This window comes from Callithrix jacchus, chromosome 8, assembly GCF_049354715.1.
Source record: "Callithrix jacchus isolate 240 chromosome 8, calJac240_pri, whole genome shotgun sequence".
NCBI lineage: Eukaryota > Metazoa > Chordata > Mammalia > Primates > Cebidae > Callithrix > Callithrix jacchus.
Window position 1 is genome coordinate 131,554,307 of NC_133509.1, and position 26,656 is coordinate 131,580,962.

Sequence of the window (26,656 nt, forward strand, 5' to 3'; positions counted from 1 at the left end):
AGCTTCTCCATGCAATTGTGTACACTACAGTCCTACATCCCTGAGGTTCCCTTCTTGATAACAGAGCTGATTTAAATGCATGCACTGATCACTACCCTGAGTCTTAAACATGGTGATGTGGTTTGTTTCTGAGTCTTAAACATGATGACGTGGCTTGTTTCTCTAATATCCCTCCTAAGAATTGACCCCAAGAAAATAATCAGAAATGTGGATAAAGATTTATGCACCAAGATGTTCATTACTGAATTATTTATAACAGAAAAAAAGGGAAAAAAGAGATTGTAACCGAACAAAGAAACATCTATAGTATGGACTATTAGTCTGCCATTGAAATAAAGTTCTGAAGACTATTTAATGACTTTAGAACATACTCAGAATAAAATACTAAGTGAGGAAAGGGGGGCAAAAATACACGGTCCTTGAACAGTTGCAATCATAAAAATATGCATTATGCATAAGAAAAAGACTGGAAAGAAATAGGCCAAAATGTTAGCAGAGGTCATTCGTTCAGTGATCACACAGTGCGTTCGGGACACTGCTGTATCTCAGATGCAGAGCTCTTCACTGGAGTGGGTTCCTACCTTCCTGGGCCCTACTGTCTGGGGAAACAATGGGCAAAGTGACATTATTTTAAAAATAGTCATTGGCTGGGCATGGTGGCTCAAACCTGTAATCCCAGCACTTTGGGAGGCTGAGGTGGGCGGATCACCTGAGGTCAGAAGTTCAAGACCAGCCTGGCCAACATGATGAAACCCCACCTCTACTAAAAGAACAAAAATTAGCTGGGCGTGGTGGCAGGTGCCTGTAATCCCAGCTACTTGGGAGACTGAGGCAGGAGAATTGCCTGAACCCAGGAGGCAGAGGTTGCAGTGAGCTGAGATCGTGCCATTGCACTCCAGCCTGGGTAACAAGAGCGAAACTCCATCTCAAAAAAAAAAAAAGAACAAAATTTATTTTCTTACAGTTCTAGAGGCCAGAACTGTAAGAAATTTAGTCCCAAATTGATCTCAGTGGGCCAAAGTCAAGGTGTTGTGGGGTCAGTTCCTCCTGAGGCTCTGGAGGAAAATCTGTTTCCTTGCCTGTTTCAATTTCTGGTGGGCACCTACAATCCTTGGCTCATGGCCTTTTGCTCGAATGCACCACTGCTTCCATCAGCATTCGGCCTTTGGCCTTCTCTCTCTCTCACAGCCAAGCCTCCCTCTTCGTTTTAAAAGGACTCTCATGGTTACATTTAGGGCCCACCTGGGTAATCCAAGATCATCCCCTCATCTTAAGATTCTTAACTTAATCACACCTGCAAAGTCCCTTTGTCACGTAGGGTAACATACACAGTTTCCAGGGATGGGGACCTGGAACTGCTGTATCTCAGACGCTGAGGTCTCTGGGGGCTACTGTTCAGCCTTCCACAGGGGCTTGTCAAAAGTTCGCAGAGTTACTGAACGCGAAACCTCGTTAGCCAATCCCAGAATGGCTTTGCCTAATACGTGTGAGTTTTTTTCCATTTTGTTTTGTTTCTCTTGAGGAAGAAGAAAGAGTGGCATGTCTGAAAATTCATTTGTGCCATTAGCTCTACTTAAACCTTTGGTAGCTCTCTACACGCCCCACCGAGCCTACTCCATTGAAGAGTTTGCTTGGCAGCTTGGATCAAAAATGGGAGGGGTGTCTGTGTATGCAAATAAAAAGAGAGAGAAAGGGACAGAGACGGAGAGGGGGCGGGGGAGGATTATTGTAAGCTAATGCTTGCATTTCAAGCGTTCAGTCCAGTTAAAACGTTGACATCAAGCATTGTGTACGTTCTTGGGAGAGGGCTCTCTGAGTTGTGTATCTCATGGGTGTCATTGAATGTTATTGTTGCCTTGCTAAATATTCATGGATGCATTTGTGGAATAAATTCTCTTGTAAACTGACAGAGAGCAAGTAAGGCCTGTCCTTGAGTCTCTCATCTGCATCCTCATTTGTGAAAAACTGTCTGTTTGGGCACAAGTGTGTGTGTGTGTGTGTGTGTGTGTATGTGTGTATGCAAAAGTGCGGGCACTACGTACTTGGCTAATTTCAGCAGAAGAATCCCATTTTCAGAGTAGCAAAGATGGATCTTACTAGTTTGATGACCTCAAAGTGGGTGGTACTTTAAGAAAGCAAGTTTTGCTCACTGAATAGCTTTAATAAAGGTGCTCGTCTCACTCTGTTGCCCAGGCTGAAGGGCAGTGGTGTGATCTCGGCTCACTGCCTGCAACCTCTGCCTCCCAGGTTCAAGTGATTCTCCTGCCTCAGCCTCCTGAATAGCTGGAATTACAGGTGGGCGCCACCACACCCATCTAATTTTGTATTTTTAGTAGAGACAAGGTTCCCCATGTTGGCAAGGCTGGCCTCGAACTCCTGACCTCAAGTGATCCTCCTGCCTCGGCCTCCCAAAGTGCTGGGATTACAGGTGTGAGCCACTGCACCCGGCCAAAACCAGCTTCTTTAGGGGTGTATGGTTTGTTTGTTGAGAGGTGGGGTGGGTTCTAAGAGTTCCAAGAATGTCCACACGTATGCGCACACTCAGAGAAGGGCTTCTTTTGACTCAGAACAGTCTCTAGAGGTGGCCATGGGCCAGAGTGCTTCCGGGTGGAGAGAGAGAGAGTGGGGTGGGGACACTGGGGACATTGAGTTACAGGCCTATGAGACATAGAGGACAAGGGAGGACCGGTGACTCCTGGAGACTGCCTAGATGCCGCATTCCCTAGGACACCTACTGTGACCCTTGGTCTCCTCCATCAGGACTGGCCAGTTTCCCAGCCTTAGGGTTCCCATGGCATGCTGCATGGGCACCCGTGACAACAAACTATCCCCTGGTGGTCTGAGTGCTCCTCAAAGGCAGGGACTCCCTCGCTGCGTATCCTAGCAATGCAGCCATGTGCTGTGTAGTTACAAGGTGCCGGTGGAAGACACTTGCCCTTGTTCATTCCTTTCTACATAGCCACAGAGCTTTTAACCATGCTCACGGACACTGAGAATGAGAACTGCATTTCTCTGCCTTCTTTGCAGCGAGGTGTGGCCAAGTGTACCAGTGGGAATGGGAGGGGATCTATAGGATTAACTTCCCCTCCTGCCTTTAAAGCGTAAACACACACTTCCGCCCCTGCAGGCTGGCTGGAATTTGGGCAGACAGAGGGCCCCCTTGCTCTGTGCAGGCGAGGGAAACGCAGTAAGAGCACAGCAAGAGGACAGAAGGGGCCTGGCCCGCGATGCTGTGAGGCTGCCGCCCAGCCCCGCGCGGTTTGCCCCTGCTGTTTACCTGAGAGGGAATTGCAGTTCCATCTAGGCAAGGATTCGGTACCTTGGGTCTCCGCTTCAGCAGTCCAAGCTAAATACTGTACGATGCTCAGAATGTTTGCTCATTCACGGTGGTAACAGGCTCAGAGCCTTCCCCAACACCCCCAGCCAAGATTCCTCATATCTCCTTGTTACAGGAAAGGGGTCCCGATCCAGACCCCAAGAGGGTTCTTAGATCTTGTGCAAGAAAGAATTCAGGGCCTGTGCGCTGTGCAAAGTGAAGGCAGGTTTATTAAGAGAGTAAAGGAATAGAAGAATGGCTTCTCCATAGAGCAGCCCCGAGGGCTGCTGGCTGCCCATTTTTATGGTTATTTCTTGATGATATGCTAAACAGGGGTGGATTATTTATGCCTCCTCTTTTTAGACCATATAGGGTAACTTCCTGAGGTTGCCATGGCATTTGTAAACTGTCATGCGCTGGTGGGAGTGTAGCAGTGAGGGTGACCGTGGGTCACTCTCGTCGCCATCTTGTTTTTGGTGGGTTTTAGCTGCTTCTTTACTGCAACCTGTTTTATCAGCAAGGTCTTTATGACGTGCATCTCTTGCGGACCTCCTATCTCATCCTGTGACTTAGAATGCCCTTAGCCTCCTTGGAAGGTAGCCCAGTAGGTTTTAGCCTCATTTTACCCAGCTCCTATTCAAGATGGAGTTGTTCTGGTTCACGTGTCTCTGACATGCTCACTGTGAACAGAATAATCTCCACCGCTCTAGGAGATGTCCACATCCTAATCTCTGAAATCAGTGAATATGGTAACTTAGGTGGCAGAGAGATCTTTTCAAATGTGACTAAAATAAGGACAGAGGAGGCCACATGGTGTGGGACCCTGGAACCAGACCCAGTGAGTACGGGACAATGCTGCACAGACCAGTGGGTGCCAGAGCAGGGTGTCCACAGACCTGACAGCCACGCTTCTCCTTACAGGACAGAAAAGGGGCAGGGCTGTCATCTGGCATCCCATGGGGTGGGTTACACCCTAACTGGAGGTCATTGGGAGCCTTAGGCAACATTTCCCCACCCCCGGTACCTCAATGACCCCTTTACCACAGATTCCATCATGGGAAGGAGGAGGGGAAGATCCTGGAAGATGGAGCAGAAGCCTAGCAAGAAGCCGAGGTCTCACCTGGCAAGCACTGAGCAGTCTCAACTGGCAAAATCAAGGTTTCTCCATCACAGGCTTGGGACTCGAGAGCAAGGGAAGCGGTTACAGACAACACAGCAAGGTACCTTTTTTTTTCTTTTGTGCATCTGCACATCTTCATAAATCCCAGCCCAGCTACTGAAGGAGAAGTGGAATGCAGGAGAGGAATGTGGAGCCCACTGCTGTCACTGGCTTTCTGGAAACTTTTCATTGGTTTGTTCCTGGGAAAGTTTCACAAGGAGAGCTCGGATGTAGATACAGCAGGGCCTGTGGGCCCGTGGAGGCTGAGGCAGTCTCCCTCTGTCCAGCTCTGTCCTGGGAGCTGTGGGGAGCAGCAAGGGGCACGGCCTCCATTCTCCAGACCTCTACAGGCTCCTTCCTGCTTTTCACCTCACTCAAAATGCCCCAGAGATGGTAAACTGGGCATTCATCTTTTCCTTTAAACAATTAAGATTGCCAGCCCTCTCTGGGTATTCCTGAAGATCACTCAGCCTGGAAACAGTTGACACAGCACCTGCAGGAAGATGTAGCTTCATGAGAAATGGACTTCCAGTTGCTGGGGGCCACTCCTGTTGGGGTGTTCAGTGCAGGGCTTGGAGAGGCACCCCGCCCCTCCATCAGCACTAGCAGAGCTGGCTTGAGGGTGGAGTGACAGACATCTATATTATGCCCTTCCTGACATGCTTTTCCTATCAGGGTCCCTTGGGTGGAAAACCTCCTCCATGTCCAAGGGCTGGGGCAGGTGAGGCCTGTGGTGGTGATTATTAATGTTTTATTATATAAAAGAGAAATTGTTGAGGCTTTGACTGAGTGGAAGTCTGGTCATGGCATATGACCAAGCGCATCCAACTCAGATGCTGAGAGTCACCTCCTTTAGGCCTCTTTAAGGCTCTCAGTCTTTAAGGCTAACCCCTTTTGCCATCATCCTGATGGCCACCAGGGAGCTCATCATCTTGTAAAACCTGACCCAAGCTTGGACACAGCTCTCCTCCCGAAAGAAGGAACACGGGGCTGACAAGAGGCAGGTACCTACTGAAGAGTACTGAAGAAAGGATGCTTCAAATGAAGGGGTGCCTGTCTGCCCAGGGTCCACTCCTAACACCCTACTTTACAATTCCGTAGGAGCTGATAGGGCGTGGGCCATTGCCATCTACCCGAAGTCCAGTTGAAGCTCGTCGCAGCCAGGCCTGAGTAAACACACGCTGTAGTTAGAAGAGCTGAGATTCTTGGCTTGCTCACACCGTGTGGCCTGCCCTGACGTCTAACATTGCAAGTTGAGTTGTCCATTTATTCAGGCAGAAAGGATTTCTTCTGGGTGCTTGAATAAGCTTTATTTCCTCTCTTACTTCTGGGTTTCTCATTAAAAAGAGAGACCTTCCAACTCTCAGGACTGGGAGCAGGGGTCACATTTCCAGAAGCCTTTCTGGATGCGTGGGTCCTCTTTCTGCACTCAGCCCTTTGAGCTTCCCTCTACCCTCACAGGGGAACTCATCCTGCTGCTGTCAGCTGCTGTCAGTTTTCCAATGCAGAGCTTGAGCTCCTTCATGGTCGCTCAGGGGTGTGGTTCTCAGCTGGGCCTGGCAGCATGCAGGTCCTCAGTGCATGTTCTTGGATGAGCCAAGGAAGGCCAGGATAGATGCAAACCCATAATATAACCCTAGGGATATGGCAACCACATGCCATGGCAGTGATGCCCTGGCAGATGCCCTGGCAGAGGTGGGACCCTCGCTGTGTGGCGGGACCACACCCACTTACACCTGCCTTACTGTGTGTTGGAAACAGATGCTCGGTGCCGCAAAATGAAATCAGCACTGAGACAAAGGATCTTTCAGCATGCAAGTTTTACTTCCTGGACTGCAGGAAGGGTACTCCCAGTAGCCATCGTGCCATGGCAGTACAAAGAACAAAGGGATACACGCAAATTTATCCCTTATGCATCTGGGGTCGTCCTTACTGCTGTGTCTGATCTCCATTGGCTGGAGCCAGACCTCACAATCTAAACTAATAGACAACTGGCTAACAACTTAAAACTTTTCTGAACTGGGAAAAGCAATGGAGAGCTGGGACAGGCCTGTGAGCATGTTCAGCACAAATATACTGGTTAAAGTACAAGGACATAGGATGTACTATGTGCCTATAAGCACGGCGTGTCTAACAGCTACAGAAGATAGGGCTTAACAAAGAGTTATTAGCACGCTTATTCTTTAACAAGAAAGGAACCTTTAAAGAGGAACTTTACTACTTCCCACAGCTATGCATTCAGAGATTCGCCGCATTTTGTGTTCAGGATCATGACTTTCAAGGGGAGAATTCCATTAGTGAGTAGGAGGCTCTTCCCCGACAGACCTACTGTGTGGCCATGGTGGGGAGGGGCGGTGGAGGGCCCTGGCTCATTTCTTCATAAATCATGTCTGCCTTAATGTTCTCTCCTGTCCGTTCCCCCAAATAAGCCATGAACTGAGAGATGACAGGAGAAAGTGAGGCAAAAAAAAAAAAAAACCAAAAAACTTTATGGTGTCTGCTTCTTGATTCTGGCTTTCCCAGCTCTGGGCTGGCTACCCGGGCAGACGCGGAGTTCCCAGGGCCAGGAACTAGACCACAGCATGTGTCATTTTCTCCTGGGCCCGGCATGTGGCGCTGTGGGTGGCACTTAATCTTCGCTGGTGACTCACCGGCTGACCAGAGACTGGATTCCAGATTGGAAAGGAACAGACATTTGCCCCCAACCGATAGCTCATGAGGACAAGCCATCAATTATTCAGATAGCAATTATTAAATTAGGGACCTGTTCGGACCTTTCAGCCTTGACTGTTCTGTTCCTGCTGCCTGGCAGGGTGAATTAGCACCCCCAGAAAGAGGAAAGAAAATGCATCCAAGCAAGGCACACAGCTCTGTCTCCCAAGCGGTGGTGGGGGTACAGGGGTCCCAGGTTTGCTCCCGACTTGCTGAACTCTCTGGAATGAGCTCTTTTACCTCTCTGAGGCTTGCTTTTCTTGTCTGTTAGGACTGTAAACCTGTTGTGCCTAACTCTCAAGTCCGATTGGGATGGGGGGACTTTGCTCCCCCTAAAACGTGTGCTACTATGAGCAAGTGGTTGTTAAGTATCACCCGCTGAAAGCTCGGCAGGAGAGGACGTGGAGCCCATTCGCTGCTGTGAAGATCTGGGTTTTCGGTGGGTTTTGTTTGCCTGCCAGCCTCATTTGGCCAAGGCTTGGGAATCCGGACTGGACTTTGCCAGGCTGGACTCAGTGCGAGTGGGTGCTGTGGTCCGTGTTCACAAGTCACCGTGTGGCCTTCCCTTCAGCCCTCTGCCTGTAGAACCTAAACCTGAGCCTGACCTCCCTTGGTGCCTGCCCTGCACTGGTGGATGCATGTGACATGCTGCGCTAGTCTCCTCTTGTGACTATAATAAATCATGACACGTTTAGTGGCTTTCAATAACACAAATTCATTCTCTGACAGTTCTAGAAGTCAGAGATTGGGTCTTACAAGGTGAAAATCAAGTGCAGAAATGCTGGTTCCTTCTGAAGCCTCTCAGGAGACTGGTTTCCTACCTTTTCCACCTTGCAGAGGCTGCCTGGATTCCTTGGTTTGTGGCCTCTTCTTTCATCTTCAAAGCCAAACAGGGACTATCAGACTGCTCTCTGCCTCTGTTATTACAGCACCTTCTCCTCTCTCCTCTGATCCTCCCTCTTACAAGGACACTTAGGATTATACTTAGGGCACACCCAAGATCATCCAGGAGCATCTCCTAACTCAAGATCTTTCCCTTAATCCCATTGGCAAAGTCCCTTTTGCCATGTAAGGTGACATACTCACAGGTTCCTGGGATGAGGAGGTGGGCATCTTTGGGGGCTAGGATCTAGTCTATCTCACAAGTTCTCTGCCCTACATGTGGAAGGGATGGGCAGCACGCCAATTCCAGTTCCCAGTAACCCTGGCCACCCTGGTCTGGCAAACATCTGGGGACCCTCACTTCACCAGGATGCTCTACAGTAAATGAGCACCACAGACTGGGCTTAAACAGTGGGCCTCGTTAGTAGGGCGAAGGAACTGGGCTCCTGAGGAGTGGTGGCAAGACATTTTTTAATTATTTAGCAGTGTGTGCATTAGAAGGCCATTATATAGAATAGCAAATTATAAACAACAACTTCCACAATAAGGTAATAAAATAAATAATACATTAACGAGGTACAGCGCTCCCGAATCAGAGGAGCTGACAGTAATGGAGCTGTGAGACATGCAGCAGTCTGCTGGAGCAGAGACCACAAAGCTGTGGGCACTGAGCGAAGCTGGAGTGAGGCAGGGGCTGGGCCTCCCACCTTCCCAGCCCGCAGGTGTCCAGGGGCCAATGAGGAAGGGTCTCCACCAGTGCTGGGACAACTGGGCTGCGTCTGTCTGAAGCTCATGATGAGGTTTCCTGTGAAGCTGCCTGGCCACACTCCCCTCAACTCGGGACTCGGATGACCACCACGGCCTTACAGGTGTCATAAGGTTAGTCGCATGGGTTCAGGGTCTCGACAGCCTGGATTCAAATCCTGGCGCTGCTGCTTACTAAGCCTCAGAGTTCTGACCTGAGAAGTGGGAATGATGATAACGTTTCTCTCTCATAGCACTACCAATGCTATGATCAGCACTCGTGAAGCTCCAAGAGTACTGGGCATACAGTAAACATGCGATGACTATTAGCTCTTTATTTTCAGCTCTTATTATTATTATTTTAGCAATAGGGCCTGGCTCTATCACCCAGGCTGCAGTGCAGTGCTGCAACCACAGCTCGCTGCAACCTCGAACTCCCGGGCTCAAGAGAGCCTCCCATCGCAGCCTCCTGAATAGCTGAGACTACAGGTATATACCACCATGCCCAGCTAATTTATTTTACTATTATTATTATTTGTAGAGACAAGGTCTTGCTTTGTTGCCCGGGCTGGTTTTGAACTGCTGGGCTCAAGGAATCCTTTCACCTAGGCTTCCCAAAGTGCTGGGATTACAGGCGTGTGCCACTACACCCAGTCAGCCATTGTTATCATAGTAGGCTGGATCATGGCCCCCAGAGATACATATCCAGGCCCAAATCCCCAGAATCCGTGAATATGTGACCTTGCATGGCAAAAGGGACTTTGCAGATGGGATGAAAGGAAAGACCTTTAGATGGAAAGATGATCCTGGATAATCCAGGTGGGCTCTAAATGTAACCATGAGTGTCCTTGTAAGAGGGATGCAGAGGGGGAATTGACACAGAAGAGGACAACGAGACAATTGAAGTCAGATGCGACAGTGCTGACTTTGAAGGTGGAGGGAGGGGCCACAAGCCAAGGAATGGAGGAAAGGCAGCTCTGGAAGCCAGAAGCTGGGAAAGGCAGGGAAGTGGATTCTCTTCTGCAGCCTTCGGAGAGGACAGCCCTGCCGACACCTTGGTCTTGGCCCAGTGAAACTGGTTTTGGACTTCTGATTTTCAGAATGTCAAGAGAATAAATGTGTATTGTTAATCCACCCGTTTTGTGATAATTTGTTCTGGTGGCCATGGGAAATGAGTATAGTTGTTATGCACGTCGTAGTTCCCATGGGTAGTGGTAAAGGATGCTATCAAGAAAGGTTGGGATCTTCCCTACCGTCTCGTTCATGGATCTCACATTTATTGAGTACCTGGTATGTACTCAATACATTTTTTTTGGTGCTGCAAGGCAAGGCTGTGCACAGCCCATTATAAATAGAAAATGTCCCTCAGAGCATCAGAGAAGAGGGCTGTGGGCTCTACAGTCACCGACCTGGATGGCAATTCTAGCTCTAATGAGCTATATGCCTCTAGGCAAAGTGTTTAGCTTCTCAGGGCCTCCCTGCCTGAGTTTTTCCAGTGGGAATACTATTAGCATCTCCCTCATAGAATCCTTGTGGCGATTAAATACACAAAAGGATTTTACAACAGTGGTCTGAGACATGCATTCCTCACTAAGCAGTGGCTAACATCATGACAGAGCAAAACAGGCGGACCAAATTCCAACGAGAGGGCCAGGAGCATTCCTTCTGTGTTCCAGTCAGAGGGAAGAGCATGTGCAAAGGCCCTGGGGCAGGAAGAAGTTGTGAATTCAAAAAAACTAGACAAAGGCCAGAACAGAGACAGAGTGGTGTCATGTGAGGATGTGCAGTAAGCTGAGGCCAGATGCGGCAAGCTCCTGGAGGTCACGGTGAGGATGTCACCAGTATCCTCAAAACCGTGGGAAGATTTGGAGTGGTTTTTAGACAAACAAGTGATACAATGTGATTTGCGCCTTTTAAAAATTACCGTGACCACTGAGTGGAGACTGGAACAGAGTGGAGTCAGAGAGGCTCTCAGGGAATCTGAGAAAGGGCTTTTGCCACTTGGATGAGACGTGTGTCTGGGATCAGGATGAAGAAAAGGGAAAAGTCGAGAGGAAGTCAGAGGAACAAGAGAAACAGCTTTTGTAGGGGCCCACCTGCTGCATGGGGGAGGCTGGTATGTGTGGTGGTGTGGGGAGGAGTGGGAAGCAGGCAGGGTCACATGGTGGGAGGAAACAGGAAGCGAGAGCAGCATGGTTGGCCAGGCGCGGTGGCTCAAGTCTGCAAGTCTGTAATCCTAGCACTTTGGGAAGTTGGGGCAGGTGGATCACGAGGTCAGGAGTTCGAGACCACCCTGGCCAACAGGATGAGACCCTGTCTCTACTAAAAATATAAAAATTAGCTGAGTGTGGTGGTGCATGCCTGTAATCCCAGCTACTCTGGAGGCTGAGGCAAGAGAATTGCTTGAACCCAGGAGGCTGGGTTGCAGAGAGCCAAAATTGCGCCACTGCAATGCAGCCTGGGTGACAGAGTGAGATTCTGTCTCCAACAAACAAAACCCAGCATTAGTTCAGATGTCAGAAGGGACCCTTCAGGGCTGTCATGTGCAGTGGTGCTGGTCGTTCACTGGACAAGTACACCCAGGCAGTCGGGGCAGGTTGGGGCAGGCGAGAGGGGCTGACATCCAGCCAGTGTTCAGCCAGCTGGGTCTGCTCAAAGGAAGGGACGGCCTTTTCCTGTGCCCCACAGATATGCTCTAGGGACCCTGAGGACAACATAACTCTGGTCACTCCAGAGCAGGACTGTGTTCATTTTGGGATGAGATAGAACACATCTTGTGACTCTCACACAACCTGTGGTGGGAACAGAACACTGGCGTGGAGCTCGTGACTTGGAGTGTCTTGGGGTGAGCTGCCACTCACTCACAGAGTGACCTCCAGTAACCCCTCTGAGCCTTGATTGCCTTGTCTGTAAAAGGGGCCAATAACGCCTCTCCTCTGCATTGCTCACTGGAGTCCCAGGGTTTAAAAAGGATGCAAAGAAGCCGGGCAATATCCCGCACCCCCTGCAGACCACAGAACTCCGGACGTCGTGCACCTGGTCCAGCCTGCTTTCTCTCCTTGCTGTGTTTACAACTGAGCCTCAGACCCCAGCTCCCTGGGTGAGACTGAACTCCATCCCTGACCACCAGGGGACCCCTGCTGGGGTTTCTCTGAACACTGCTTGACTTGACCACAATCATCCCAGTTTATACTGAGTTTTTAAAATTTTGTTTTTGTTTGTCTTGCCTCATGAAACTGTAAAGTGTCCATTCTGTCTCAGTCACTTTTGTATCTTCACAGTCTAGGACAATGCTTGATAGATATTTGTGGATACTGATAAATATTTGTTGATGAGTGAGTGGATTCAGTGCTCCCGAAGGACCCCATCAAATGGCTGAAAGTGTCTACCACACACACAGGTGCACATCAGCGCTCACCATGTACACACAGCAGCTGGCTGAGGTCAACTGAGATGAGGGTGGGGAACACTGCCTGCTTCTGATTTCTCGAAAGGGAGAAAGAAATGGAGGAGAGGAGAAATGGACACTTGAAGGGGAACAAAAGCACAGAGAAAGAAGATGTCTATTTTGGGGTTGTTTATTTTGTTGAGGATTTTATGATGGTCCCAGGATTTGCCCGATGACTGGAGTGACCCAGCTTTTCTGTAGCCCTAACACAAGCCTCAGATGAGGGTTGTTCTGAAGTCACTTATGGCTGATTTCGGCAGAATGAGAACGCCAAGGTACAGAGAGACTTCAAAGGGGCACCTGAAAAGCGGGCTCTATCAATCCAGTCCAGAGCATATTAATTATGAATGATGAGAACATTTCAGAAAGGTGTGAAGGGCCGCTCTGGGATCCTTTTTGTCTGTAGATGCCTCTTCGGGAAGGAGTTTTAGACTTAACATTTAAGGAACCGCTCTACGATCTTCTGACAGGCAGCCCCAGCAAGGGAAAAAAGCCTCCAAGTCTGGTCCTGCGTCCTATTTGTGTGTCTGAGAAACTGGTCTTCCGCATCTGTTCTGATTTCTTTCTCAGCCAATGAAATGAGATTTCTTCGCTGCCTCACACTTGCCGGATATTTATTCAGGACTCATTTTAGAACCAGGAAGCTCCTTAGCCCAAGCGATTTGCACCTCTTGGTGAACTCTTCAACACAAATGGAGAAAAATTAAATGTTTTTTTTTCCTGTAATGAGATTTTCCTTAATGTCAATCTCCTCGAACATTTATTCATTGTCTGCTGTCGGAGCTGTCTTCAGGTGCGGTGGCTGCAGCCCCAGCCCATGCTTACGCTATATGTGATCCTGCCAATCGGAAGGGTTTGGGAAATATTCTACCCTCGACAGTGACCTGTATTACAATTAAACTTATGACGTGGGGGTCTCTTATTTGCCTAAGGAGACAACACGATTTGCTATGTAATTTGAGAAGCACTTAGAGTACAGCTATCCATGCTGTAAGCTGATTATAAATAAAGTTCAGCCCAGTTGCTTCCATCAGAATATCAGGATTCACAGTCAAATAAAAGGGCACCACCCTGATGCACAGTTGCTCTGTATTGCTTTTGTACATAAATCAGATTCTCTTAGCAACTGCTGCATATCATGTTTATTAAACACCTTCTGGTTATTACAGAGCAGGGCACTAAAAACCCCTCTCGAAGAGCCTTAGAAAACCTTTTCGTTTATCAACTATTTTTAAAGTCTTCTTGCTTGGCCTATTGAGTGGGCTCTGGAAGCCACATGAGCAGAGGCTTTTAATTTTTTTGCTGACTTTGCAAACAGAGCAACATGTCTCCCGCCAAACCCCTTGCCTCATTGTGTCCGTCAAGGTTCATAGGACAGAAGGAAAATTAATCTTTTGTCATGGCGGACGGACAACTGGGGAGTCTTTGAGCTGAAAGGGCCTTGAGAAGCTGCGGTATCCAGCTCCCTGGTTGGACAGACGAGGAGACCAAAGAACAAACAGAGGAGCTGACCTGCGACCACATGATCACCGGGCAAGCGAGGGGCGGGGCCTGACTCACGGTCCAGAGCCTTGAGGGGCACAAAGCCTCCAAGCTCCTTTAGTCATTCAGCTTGTTTATTTATTCTATTAAAGTAAACACGGCTATATTCTTAATGCATATTATTCAAGCTACACATAATTAGAGCAAAAGGTAAAGTCTCCACCACTGTCCTCCCAGTGCCACTTCTGTCCCTTGAGGACAGCAATGAGACATCTGAAGCAAGAGGCTGATGCGATTAAGCCTCTTGAGATGGGGAGATTATTCTAGATGCTCAGGTGGGCCCCAGAATGTAATCACCGGTGTCCTTATCAGAAGGAGGCAGAGGTGAATTTAACACTCTCACCCCTTTTGCTCAGCATTTTATAAACCTATGTGTATTTGCACAAAAGTAGGTTGGTGTTTTTTTCAGAGACAAGATCGTACTGTACATATTGCTCTGCAAATTGCTGCTTGTTTTTTTAACTCCCCTTTCACAACATCTCAGAACTCTTTCCACACTGGTGTACAGACACACGCACACACTACACACACACACACACACACACACACACACACATTGTATATAGACCGCCCTCCTTCTTTTTAATGCTTACATAGTACTCCACAGTAGTAACGAGTATCATTTAGTCACACTTCCTCATTATGAACACTTAGCTCTTGCCAGGCGTGGTAGCTCACTCCTGTAATCCTAGCACTTTGGAAGGCCAAGGTGGGTGGATCACCTGAGGGAAGGAGTTCAAGACCAGCCTGGCCATCATGGAGAAACCCCACCTTTAAAAAAAAAAAAAGAACACTTAGCTCACTTCCACTTTTTTGATGCTATGAATGCAATGGATGTTTCAGTGAATACCATCTACAAGCTATTTGCATGTGCATTTGAGGAAATCTCTAAGACAGTTGATTGGGAATGACATTGCTGGGACAAAGGGTATGTGCAGTTTAAATTTTAACCAATTCTGCCCGATTGTTCTCTGAAGTAATTCACGTCCCACCAGTGGTGTTAGAGGCTTTTCTAGGTAGGCGACAACCTTGCTGATGATTTTACATCAAGGGCCTCACTCTAAAAGATTATATGTAGACACTGTCACAGGATTTTATAAAAACAGCCTTCAAATGTTATGCAGTCATCAGTTCCTCTGTAGAAAAAAGAAACAGTGGGAAATATGTATGCATCTAGTAAAAGTAAAACTCCTTCATCCCTGATGACCACCTTAGTGAGCTTTCCTTCTAGACTTTGTGTAAGGAGAATATACATTTACAAAATACAGGCCCAGGATCACATGACATACATATAGTTTGTAGTTGACTGTTTATATTTAATGAGGTATAGCAGAGCCCTGCCCATGGAACCGACTACAAATCGACATACTGTTTCAATGGTTTATAACAGTTTTTCAGTCCCCTATTGTTGGGCACAAGCGTTTCCAGGTTTTGGCTGCCGTAGAAGATGCGGTAATGGTTTCTGCTCTCAGATGTGCATGCGCATGCTCTGTCTCTCTCATTTATTTCATCCCTCTTTTCTGCTGCTCTTCCTGTTCCAGAGCCTCTTCAAGATCCCTGGAACGTGCCACTACCTCAGATTTTAAGAATCTGAGGCTTACCAGTAGCACTTCCCTGGTGCTGGGGTGCTGCTCATTACCCCACCTGTGTGTGTGTGAGAGAGAGAGAGACAGGGTCCCCCTCGGTCACCCAGGCTGAAGCACAGTGGTGGGATCACTGCACAGGCCCAGAAGGTAATCAAAAGTCATGTTGCTTTGCTCATTTCAGAGCTTTCTCTTTTGGATCTCCTGGACCTTGGCAAATCTCCACTCTTTCTGGGTAGTTTTGATTTTTCAAAACAGTCAGTGGCCACGGAGGACTAAAGCAGCTCCTAAGATGGATGACGAGAAGCCGGAGAAACCATTAGAGGTCAAGAAGGATGGCGGATAAGGAAGCCAGGAGGGGCACAGAGCAGGGAGTGGTTCCGAATGTGGCATGGGGGTTGAGCCCCCCAAAGTCACTGCTTCCAAGGGAACAATGTGTATACTTGAAAATTCTCACAGTTTTGTTCTAAAAAAATACCCATTTGATTCTTTGTATCACTCAAAAATAACTATGAGTAGTTTTATGGGGGACATTTCCATTGTCGCCTTCCAGTTCTTTCTCTTACCCTCGCTAAGGGTTTGGAATTGGGATATTTGATCGGAAGTCTGAATGAAGCTGTCGCCTAAGCCATTTGTTCTAACCCCTTTATGTTTATGAGCCACAAAAACATGAAACAAAGTTGGGGTGAGAGGGGCTAATAGAGAGTCGCTAACTTTCAAATTTTGTCAAAGTTGAAACTGTAGAAAGAAAGAAAAAAAAAAGCAGCTCCCGTGTACTGTCACCATCATTTCATAAACAAAAGGGTGTTTAAACGGCGAAGAAGAGGCAGAACTGACATCATCTCACGATGAAGCAGCCCTTCCGATGGGAAGGATTTTGCTTTATGAAAAACTCGTGTATTATCTTCCTTGTTCTCCCTTGGCTGCAGGTTAGTGAAAACTTGCTATAAACCAGCACCACCCATGAGTCATGGATTGCTGTGAATAGCACGTAGAAGGCTGAAAACCCTAGAGACAGGTGTTTACCACACTTGACCTGACTCCTGACAATGGCACTGCACAGCAGACACTGTTAGCTCCATTTTATACATGGGGGAAGTGGGGCTCTACTGGTCTAAGTGATTTTGCTTAAGGGCCCCAGATCCAGCTATGGTACAGGAGGAATTGGAACTTCAGTGGCCTTGACTCCAACTCCTGTGTTAGTTTCCACCAACCACATTGTCTCTCACTCAGTACAGGTGTATTCTCCATTCCAACATCCTTGGGCTTTACAAATTCACTGGCACAAGCGTTCACAGAGCTATTTTTATATGCAAGGCTCTGTGCTAGGTTCTGGGGTTACAGAGATGCATAAAGCAGGATTCCTGACCTCAGTGAGCTCGCCCTCCTGTTGAAAGAACCAGCAGATTCACATAAAGCCACGGATGAACACAGTAGTGATAGGCATCCCAGTCGCTGTGAGTGCATAAGGTCAGGTCTACGTGGAGTCTGGATGTGTCGACTATGAGCTTGAAAAGAATCACACTTTCAGGAGACTCTCTAACAGCACTGGCCAGCATGCAGACCTTTCCAGAAGGCAATTTAATAATATGTTATTTTTTAAAATACATATTTTCTTTGACCCAACAATTCTACTGCTAGGAAATTATTTGAAGGACATAGAGAAGTGTGCAAAGACCTACATACCAAGGATGTTCATTATAATCCTACTTATAACACAAAGACCTGCTTAGAAAATAGATCCTTGCCCTCCAAGAGAAATCTGCTCTATGAGAAAGTATAAGCAGAGGTGTCTCTTCTTTTTCCATCAAAGCAGAGGTGTCTCTTCTTTTTCCATCAAAGAAGAGACAGACCTGGGGTCTGGGGTCTGACAGTCCTGAAACCCGACTTTGTGACTTCGAGCAGATTGTGACCTCTTTGGTCCTCAGTTTTGGACTCAGGAAGTGGGATAAGAGAAGCAATGTCCCTGGAGCCATTGGGAGGTGGGCTGTCTCACATTAGGACACAGGGAACCCTCGACTCAGGTTCCGGGAGAGAGAAGGCACCACGGGAGTGGGCGCTATTTGTATTATTTTTAAAAAGTGATTTTAAGCAAGTTGAAGACAGAGCTGAGCCAGAGGTGACGGGGAGGGGCGGCTGTTCTGTCCCAGGTGAGCTCCGGGGCTTCTGCCCCTGCGAGCCCTTCTGCTGGCACAAGGGTGCAAAACTGCAGGTCATTTACGCTCCCCTGGCATTTAGCACGAGAGGAGGAGTAATTGCCCTGGCAGTGTCCTGGCTGAGTTCCAATTTGGGTGATTACATTCTGCCTACTTAAAATTCCCCTCTCTGGTATCCATGGTAGAAGCATTCTTCAAACCCTCTCCTGTTACCGGGAAAAAAAATTAAAAGAAAGGAATCAGCCCAGCCTTCTATGGTGCATGGTATATAGGGTTGCTCTGTGCACCCCAGAAATGGTTTCCTTTAAGAACGGGGGTGGAGGATCCCCAATGGAATAAATCTGTCAAACATGTTGGAAATTTCCAGAAAGATTTTGTTTCAGGAGGGAAGACAGTGTGGGTGGGAGCTCTCCGGCTGAATATGGAGAATACTTAGGTGAAGAAAGTCATTTATGTGAGGCTGCTATGTCACCTGCTCTGGGTCATGCCTGGTGGGCTTGGGGCTCAGGCCTCAGTCCTTTGCCCTCTCCCCCACCCCCTCCCTCCCCATAACGCCTCCTGCCTGTTGCATTCTTGGTGTTACTTAATTGTAGAATATGAAATTGTTTCCTTTCATTTGGATGCGATTGGGAGTGATGTATGGATAACAGCTTGAGAATTCAAATTATTCTACAGATCAACATGACCCGAGAGAAGAAAAAATGTTTTGACTATTACACTAAACAAACCGGGCTGGATGTCAGAGAGATGCTGGGCCGTGCACATCTCCGCGTGCACGATTTGCACTCGTCCTAAGTGGCTTTATTAATTAAGGCGCACCAGGACTTTCAAACATTTGTACCAAATGCATTTTTTAGACACACACACATGCACAACAAATGGTTCGGTAAAAGCAGTAAAGTTGGATTTCAGAAAGTTCCCCCCTCCCTTTGCGCGCTTCCCGGCTAGCAAGTGATCCTTCAGAAGTCTCAGCTTCCTATTTCCATGGGTGTGAAAGAATCACAATTAACCCCTGATTTACGGGAGGGCTGTAGAGGTATGAAATATGAGAAACCTCGGCAGCAGAGACAGAGACTCAGGGAGACTCGTGTGCAGGGATGATGCGGGCAGAGCCTGTCTTCAATCACGGTGTCTGTGCTGGTGAATTTACGATAGTGTCAACACACAGCTGAATAAAAAGCCAAAATATTCACTGCAGATGAACCCTGCGTATCCCTGTATGTGTTTGCCCATTTATCCATCCATGTTTCACAAAAGGCAACTGTCCCTCACGTTCCTGTGTTCGCCCCCTCCCTGTTAGGCAGCAGTGGCTGTGAGCTCGTTGGTTTTGGGGGATTTGGCTGTTCTCATGCCTCTTTTGATGACCAGGTGAGACTGAAATAACACGTGGTTAAACTGCAGCTCCTCTCCTCCTAGTCCCCTACCCTTAGACGGACAAACAGCCAGGATTGCATGTTGCTACGAGTTTTTGTTCTGCTGATGTTCATGTGAGCAGAAGGAAATCTTTCTACTTGAAAATCCTAATCACTTGGAGGGATGTGCTCATGCACCTGGCTTCTCTGGAGGGAGAAAGCTAAATGCCAGTGCATCTTCCACAATGAACCTGCAAGTGTTCCTGTCACTGCAGCTATAATTGCCCAGAAAGATCGACCCTCTGCTGAACAACTGACTCGACTCCATGGCTTCACACTTTGAATGCATTTCCATCCCAACCTGTCCCACATGGTCTGGAAGGGGCTGTTTTGGTGTCAGAACAAGGGACGGTTTTGGTCAGAGCCCTGGATCTGTGCAGCGAGGCGGCCCAATGCTATTCGCCTGCAGATCCACATAAATTAATCCTGGCGAGCATGATCTTAGGTGGCCCTCAGCTGTGAGGTTCCTACCACAAGACTGGCTTGGGTTCCATCTGCAAAAAATTAGACACAATGAAAAGGGCTGAGACTCAGCAGTCATCCAGAGAACAAAGTGACAGGTTTCAGTTTCCTCCAAATTGTTCATATATTTTTCCATAATTATATTTTCCAGTACCCAAGCCCTGTTTCTAACATTTTTTGAATGCATGCTTATTTAGACAAATTATTTTAAAAGCCCTATGAAATATTAGCACCGTTTTAGTGGGTATGTCTCAAAACGACATCATACAAAAGAAAAAGAGGAAGAAAATAAAGGAGATGTTTCCAGTAACGGTCAAAATATACCAATCTGTACACCCCTTTCAGAACTGAATATTCGTTTTCTGGTCCTAGCCATGATGTATTCATATCACCACTTTAACAATAGGGTTTTATTTTCTTACAGTGAAGCTGACTGACAAGGGATAAGGAGCGAAAATTACAATTTCAGAACCTCTTTGCTCAGCTATTGGGAAAGAACGAACTCTCCCCTGTGCAAACCACCTCATGATTTTTCAGGAAACCAGGATGAGAAACTTGGATTCCAAAACCTAGAGAAAGATGTGAGCTGCAAAACTTTCTTTTGGGGGGTGAGGAGACAGGCGTGGGGAGAAGTGGCTTCTGCTGGAGGCGTCTCCACTGCACAGGCTGGGGGACGGGGTTGGGGGGCTTCCACGTGCTGGCGATATTGACTAGAAACAAGACTCATTTTGTCAGTCTTTTCCTGGATAAAGCACTGATCAGTTTTCCCACTGCAGCTGTTTTGTTCTTCAAATATATTATCACTTTTTAAACTGATGGTAAAGGAAAAAAATACATTCATTTTTTTTCAGCCCAAGGAGGTTGCAGGAAAAAGCAGATCGGCTGCTGAGGTACAGCGTAGCATAATGTTGTTTTTCAAAACACCACCAGCTCTGCCTTCCCCCTTTTAATGGTATTCATTTTCCTTCTTAGAAAAGGGGTTAAAATTAGTAGGCACATTTCATATTAGCGTATTTCATGCAATAAAGCATAAATTATTTAAAATAACACGACCTTTTATCTTGCACCTTTTGAAGGAAGCAAATTAAAAATGTAAATTGGGAGCTAATTAATATGCAAATGTATTCATTCGCAGTTAACAATTAGCAATTAAACCTGCAGTGTCTACAAAGAGCACGGACAAAATTAGTAACTTAATTTATCATTAAAAAATGAAAACGTACACAAAATTTTAATTGACTTTCAAAATATTTCCCCTGCTTTTTTCCTTTCATTTTTTAATACCAAAAAAATATATATATATTTTTTAATATTATGCCTTACCTCTACAGATGAAATTGGGCACATGCAGCGTTCAGGGGGAGTTCATTAAATAGGACTGGAGAAAAGCATGTTAGGAAAAGTTTGCCTTTTATATGAGGTATTAAAAGATGACATTTAAGAGTGTTGACTTGTGTTGCATAGTCGGGTTCAAGAGAGAAATAAGTACATAGATTCTCCTGTATTTGGGAATATAGAGGTGGCAGAGATTTGTAGAGATAAGGGAGGGTATATGCTGCTTATGCACATAGATGTGGGACTGGCTGTGTGTGTGTGTGTGTGTGTGTGTGTGTGTGGGCGTGTGTCTACGCTTTCTAGAAGACACACAGCAAACGTACAGGGTCATTTAAATGCCTCTGTTCAGCTTTGAGAATTCCAGTACAAAACAGTTGCATGGAAAATCAGCAACAAATAGCTTAAGATGTAAATAAGATACTCTAGGTTGATCATGATACACATTAGCATTCCATGTTTCATCTATCCCTCCTCACTACAACCCAGACACACATATTTTCCACTTTCTGTTTTCCTGTAGAATTTAAAGAGCAAACCTTTTGCATATTTTCCTGAATTTGGGGTTCATTTGCTGCGTCTCCTCACCATCAGCCTAGCTCTGCCTGCAGATGTAGGCTTGTATTTTTACACACTCACTCTCTAATGTCATGCAGCATAGGAAGGAACCCAGCAAACATAGGATCTGTTGCTTGCAACCTTATTTTGGTTATTTAAACAGCACCTGCTGCTCCAGCTCCATTGAGAGCTTGCTAAGTTTCATTCACAAGTGTTTTCTTTCAGTTGTTCTTGCTTCAGGGCTGACTCAGGGTGGCTGCTCTGCTTTCTCTCCCCCATGAACTTTGCTCACTTTTCGGACAGGGCAGCATCTCCCAGTCTGCTCATATGGGCTGCCCTTCTGCTAAGAGCTGGGTGGCATTCTCGTCTGCTAGAACGGGATTTTAAAGTCAACAGGACATCGCCCTGTGTTGCTGCTACACAGAGGGTAGTTTGAACTGGGATTGAAGGTCTGGCTGCTTTCCCCGGCAGGCCCCAAACTGGCTTGGATGCAATTTAGCCAGCATTTTCCAAGGTACTCTCATTCACAGGCATAAGGGACAAATGCATCTCATGTGAAAAACTCAAAGGCCAGGGAGGCCAGGGCGGCCAGGGCATGAAGTATCAAGTAGATTTCATTGGTTCGCAGAAGGCAGTTCTGTCTTGCTGACTAGCAACATTGTGACAAGTTGTTCTTGATTAAATGCTTATTATTCTTATGTGTTTATTTAGCTGTTTGCCTAGAACTGGAGAAGAAAAAAAATGTGTTACAGCATAAGGAAATATTCTAGCCTTTCATAATTGTACCAAAGAAATATGGCATTTTTCTCTCCTAAATTTGTACTTCGGAGCTCTCTCACACCTTCCTAACGCGTCTGATCCTCCATAACTTCCCAACAATAGGAAAGACCAAGAAAAACAAACAAAAAAGCTTGATTTTAATGGAAAATAAGAGAAGAAGCTAAATATAGCTCTTGACTTTGGCAAAATCGTGATTTGGATCTGCTAATTTCTATTTGCCTGGGAGAAAATTTAAATCAGAGTCTTCCCGACCACCCCATTACCATCCCCACCTCCCCAGACTAGAGGGCCTGGAAGTAATGACTGGAAAGGAATTTACCTGTCATCTGTGACACCCAAAACAAAGGTTTTTTTCAGCCGGGGGACCTAGCTACAGTGCCCAGGCTGGGAACTGTGTGGTTTAGAGGTTCATAGAAGGCATTTAAGAACCAGGTTATAAAAATTAATGTTTTTTTCTTTTATAGGAAATTTTATAGGAAATATGCACCATTCTATTTCAGTACGGAAAAAATATGGACCTTGTCACAGATCATTTTTCATGGACTATTTATTTAGGTTTTGAGCATCTCAGAAGCCTTTTTATTCCTTCTGAGTTCCCCCTGGGATGCTGAAGAGAATGAAGATTTCTCCCTTCCAATACCGCATGCACATTTCACTGTGGGGACTGTCACCAAACTAGATAAAAAACAACAGAGTCCAAGCACCTTCCACCTCCATCCGCCAAAAAAAGACCCAAACGGCTCCTATATTTTTATTTTTTTGCTTGTGCGCCTACGATATTAAGCAGCTAACAACAATCTGAGAATTAAGTTACCACAATTAGGAATTAGAAGCAGGTGGCATAATAATGGCGCTTTTTTCATTTCATTTATTAGCAAAAGAGAGAGAGGAGCTTCATTTATTTTCATCAGCGCCTCAGTAAAAGCATAGCAATTTGCAACACAAAAATCATTTCAAGTACCTCAGCCTCGTGCAAACCCCGTTTTTTTTTTTTTTTGCTTTAAAAGCCTTTTAAAGTTCACCACCTGCCCCCCACCCCACCCCATTCTGAAAGGGCGTATGTATGTGTGCAAAGGTGAGTACTGGTGGGATCAGACTGTTTCTTCCCCTGAGCAGTTTTGGGGGTTCGGTAACCCAGGAGGGGAGGTGCGGGCATCTCACGCCCTGCCTGCCTCCGCCTGTCTCATTTAGTTTTGCACCGGCCTGTTTCAGTCTTGCAAAGATTTAATTCAGGGGCAACCTCTCTCCAATTAAATAAAGTGCGCAACACCTCTTTGCATGGCACCCTCTCATCAGCCATCGGGCCAGCGCCTCCAGCACCCCACTGCGCGGCCCCGCAGCACCCCACTGCCCAGCCCCCAGCACCCCACTGCTCGGCCCGACAGCCGCAGGCCCTACTCTTTCTGCGTTTCTACTCGGCGGCTCCTCGCGGACCAGGCGCGGCGCAGCAACCCTTGCGCGCCCTCTAGCGTCACCATCGGGGATCACCACGAGCTGGCCCGCCCGCCGCCGCCGCCAGCACCACCCGCCCGCGGGAGAGGCAGCCCGGGCTCCAGCAGAGGCGAGGGGGCGAAGGGGCGAGGGGCCCAAGGAGCGCCCGGGCGCGTGCATTTATTTGCACGAGGTCCCGCCGAGACGGAGGCGGCGTGGATGATTTTATTGCAAACTTTGGCGAGCTCCTTCCTTGGCTGCGGCCGCATGCTGCTGTTGTCCCCGAACCCTGGGCATGGGGCGAGTGGCCCAAACCCGGACCCCAGGAGGTGGCGCGGCGGAGCCGCTTTTCCTCGGGTGTTCGCGGCTCCGCGCGGCCCCCTCTCCCGTCTGCTCCCCGCACCTCGCCCCTCGGCTGGCCCCCTCCCCTCTCCCGGGGTCTGGCTCTCTGGCCTGTTCCACCCTGGGGCACTCCCTCGTCCTGCGCTTCCACTCTCTGTCCACATACCCCTGAGTCTCTTTTTTTCTCCCTGTTTAATTTATTTTAGAGCAGCGGGTCACCGTTTCTGTCTTCCACTTTCCTCTCTCTGCCTCTCCCCATCCTACCGTGTCCTCACCGTTTTTTTTCTTCCTTGTAATTTTCTCTCTCTCTCTCTCTCCCCCCTCCCTCCCTCCCCACTCCCCTTTTGAGGCAGAGTCTGGCTCCAGGCTGGAGTGCAGTAGCGAGATCCCGGTTCTCATTGTCCGGCGCCCGCTACCACACCCGGCTAATTTTTGCACCGTGCTTGTCTCTGTACGGTTGGAACGATGGGCAAAGTTTTTCCTCCTTCCTTCCACTTCTCTTTTACCTTCTAATTTTCTGGAAAGAGTGGGAGTTTACTTTTAGAATTAGAATAAAAGTTACCTTTCTTTTTCTTTTCTTTTCTTTTTTTTTTTTTTTTTTTGAGACTGTCTCACTGTTTCGCCAGGCTGGAGTGCAGTGGTGCGATCTTGGTTCACTGCAACCTCTGCCCCTCAGCCTCCCGAGTAGCTGCGACTATAGGCACGCACCACCACACCCAGCTAAATTTTGTATTGGTAGTAAAGAAGGGGTTTCACCATGTTGGTCAGGATGGTCTCAATCTCTTGACCTCATGATCCGTCCACCTCAGCCTCCCAAAGTGCTGGGATTACAGGCGTGAGCCACTATGCCCAGCCTCTTTTTCTTTTTTAAAGTGGTTGTGAAAGTGACACAGGCTCTGAGAGGTAATAAGGAGGACTGCTGGGAAGGAACCCATGTTCTCGGATGAACAGGGGCTGGGAAATAGAAGTGATCAAGAGGTGAGGGTGTCGGCGGGAGGGACAGAGCATGCATATTGGAGACAAATGGAACTAGGTTCCAATCCAGCCTTCCACTCCATGACGTGGGGGCAGTGCTGGGTTCCACCGAAGTCTTGCTGCTGCCTTAGCTATTAAACATGGGGTGGGTGTCCTCAGCAGCTGACCCGAGCACTGTGTATCTGTGATCATCACCATGCTCCTTTATACTGGTGAAACAAGAAAGATACAGAGTACTTTCTTGTTGGAGAGAAACCTACTTCCTGATGAGTGTCTTAACCCAAGCCGGTGGTCTGTGGGCCAGCACCTGAGCGTCACCTGCTCCCAATAGGGCTGTGTTTGGACAGGTGCGTCCCAAAGCATGCTCCATGGAACACTGTCCCTGAGATAGTCCAAAATGCTTGACACATATATTGAGCACCTGCTGTGCACCAGGGATGTAAATTCCTCACAGGCAGAGAGCAGATCACCCAGCAAGAGTCTCACTATAGGGCCAGGTGCGGTGGCTCATGCATGTAGTCCCAATGGGACTTTGGGAGGCAGAGATGGGAGGTTGGCTTGAGCTGAGGAGGTTGAGGCTGCAGTGAGCCAAGATTATGCCACTGCACTCCAGCCTGGGTGACAGAGTGAGACCCTGACCAAAAAAAAAAGGCTTACTACAGTCAAGACTCTCAATAACTTAACTTTCTTTCATTCATTCTATCTATCCTTCATTTGGAGCTGATCCTTGGTAAAATTGGGACACTGAGGAAGGTTATTTTAGTTGCCTGTTCATTTTCCATGCCACAGCTTCTCTTCTCTCTCTAGAAATTCATCCTCCCTCCCCACTTCCCTACAGCTATCTAATAGAGTATTCAATGAGGATGGTGATGTTCTAAAATTTGTGCTGTCCAACATGGTCACCACAGCCACATGTAACCACTGAGCACCTGAAGTTTGTCTAGTGCCACCAAACAACTGAATTTTAATTATAATTAATTTTAATCTAAACTAAATAGCCACATATGGTCAGCAAGCACAGTATTGGCCAGCACAGCTCTGTAAAAACCTGTCCTCAGTTCTGCCTCTGGTCTCACTCAAACTCAGATCCATCTTTTGTGTCTACCCTATTATGAGCCCTGCAAGCCTTGCTCTAGATGTCACTTGAGTGGCATGCTGGTGTCAGCCTGCACTGGCTGGCACCAGCTTCCCCCAGCTTGCAGAAGCACATGTGTGCATCTCTTCCCAACCTGCAGTGACTTCACATTGGTAGCTTGACATCAGCTGCTATGGAAGCATTTACACCATGGGAATGGGCAGACTCTACAAATCAGGTCTGTTTCCCACACAGAGCCAGTCATTAAATATTTTCCTGTGTACCCATGAGTCACAGGGCCAGGCTGCCCCACGGACTGTTTCCTCCAGCCTTGCTCCTCACCCCAGTCCTGGCTCTGCTATTGCTCACCTGGCTTCCCAGTGTCAGGTTGGGCTCATGGGCTGGGATCCTGTGGCTTCCATTGCACTGGACTCTCACGCTGTGGTTTTATGTCTGCTTCCTCCATTAGTTTTATAATCTGTTGAGAATAGGTAGCTCCTGTGTCCTGTGAGGTGCTGAACCCTCAGGGCCTCGCACATAGTGGGCAATCAATAAGTAGGTATAGAATAAAGACAGTGTGGAGGAAACACTGTGCGACTGGACCCTATATCTGGGGCCCTAACTCGGAATCTTGCTCTGCCTCTTACCAGCTGTGTGACACTCAATCTGGCCCCTCTCTGAGTCAGTGTCCTTGTGTGTCACATGGGCATACAGTCCCTTTCCTGTCCACCTCATGGGGATATAGGA

The 26,656-nt window shown here is 47.6% G+C and overlaps 2 long non-coding RNA genes across 4 annotated transcripts in view; both read left to right on the forward strand.

Moving 5' to 3' along the window:
• The window catches only part of LOC128928871 (uncharacterized), a 206,764-nt gene that overhangs the window by 130,458 nt on the left and 49,650 nt on the right, over positions 1-26,656 (forward strand). The gene's annotated exons all lie outside the window — the stretch shown is intronic.
• On the forward strand, positions 1,329-4,536 carry LOC128928872 (uncharacterized). The gene is made up of 3 exons (XR_008474593.2): positions 1,329-1,486; positions 2,194-2,295; positions 4,363-4,536. It is a non-coding gene; the product is annotated as an uncharacterized LOC128928872 (long non-coding RNA).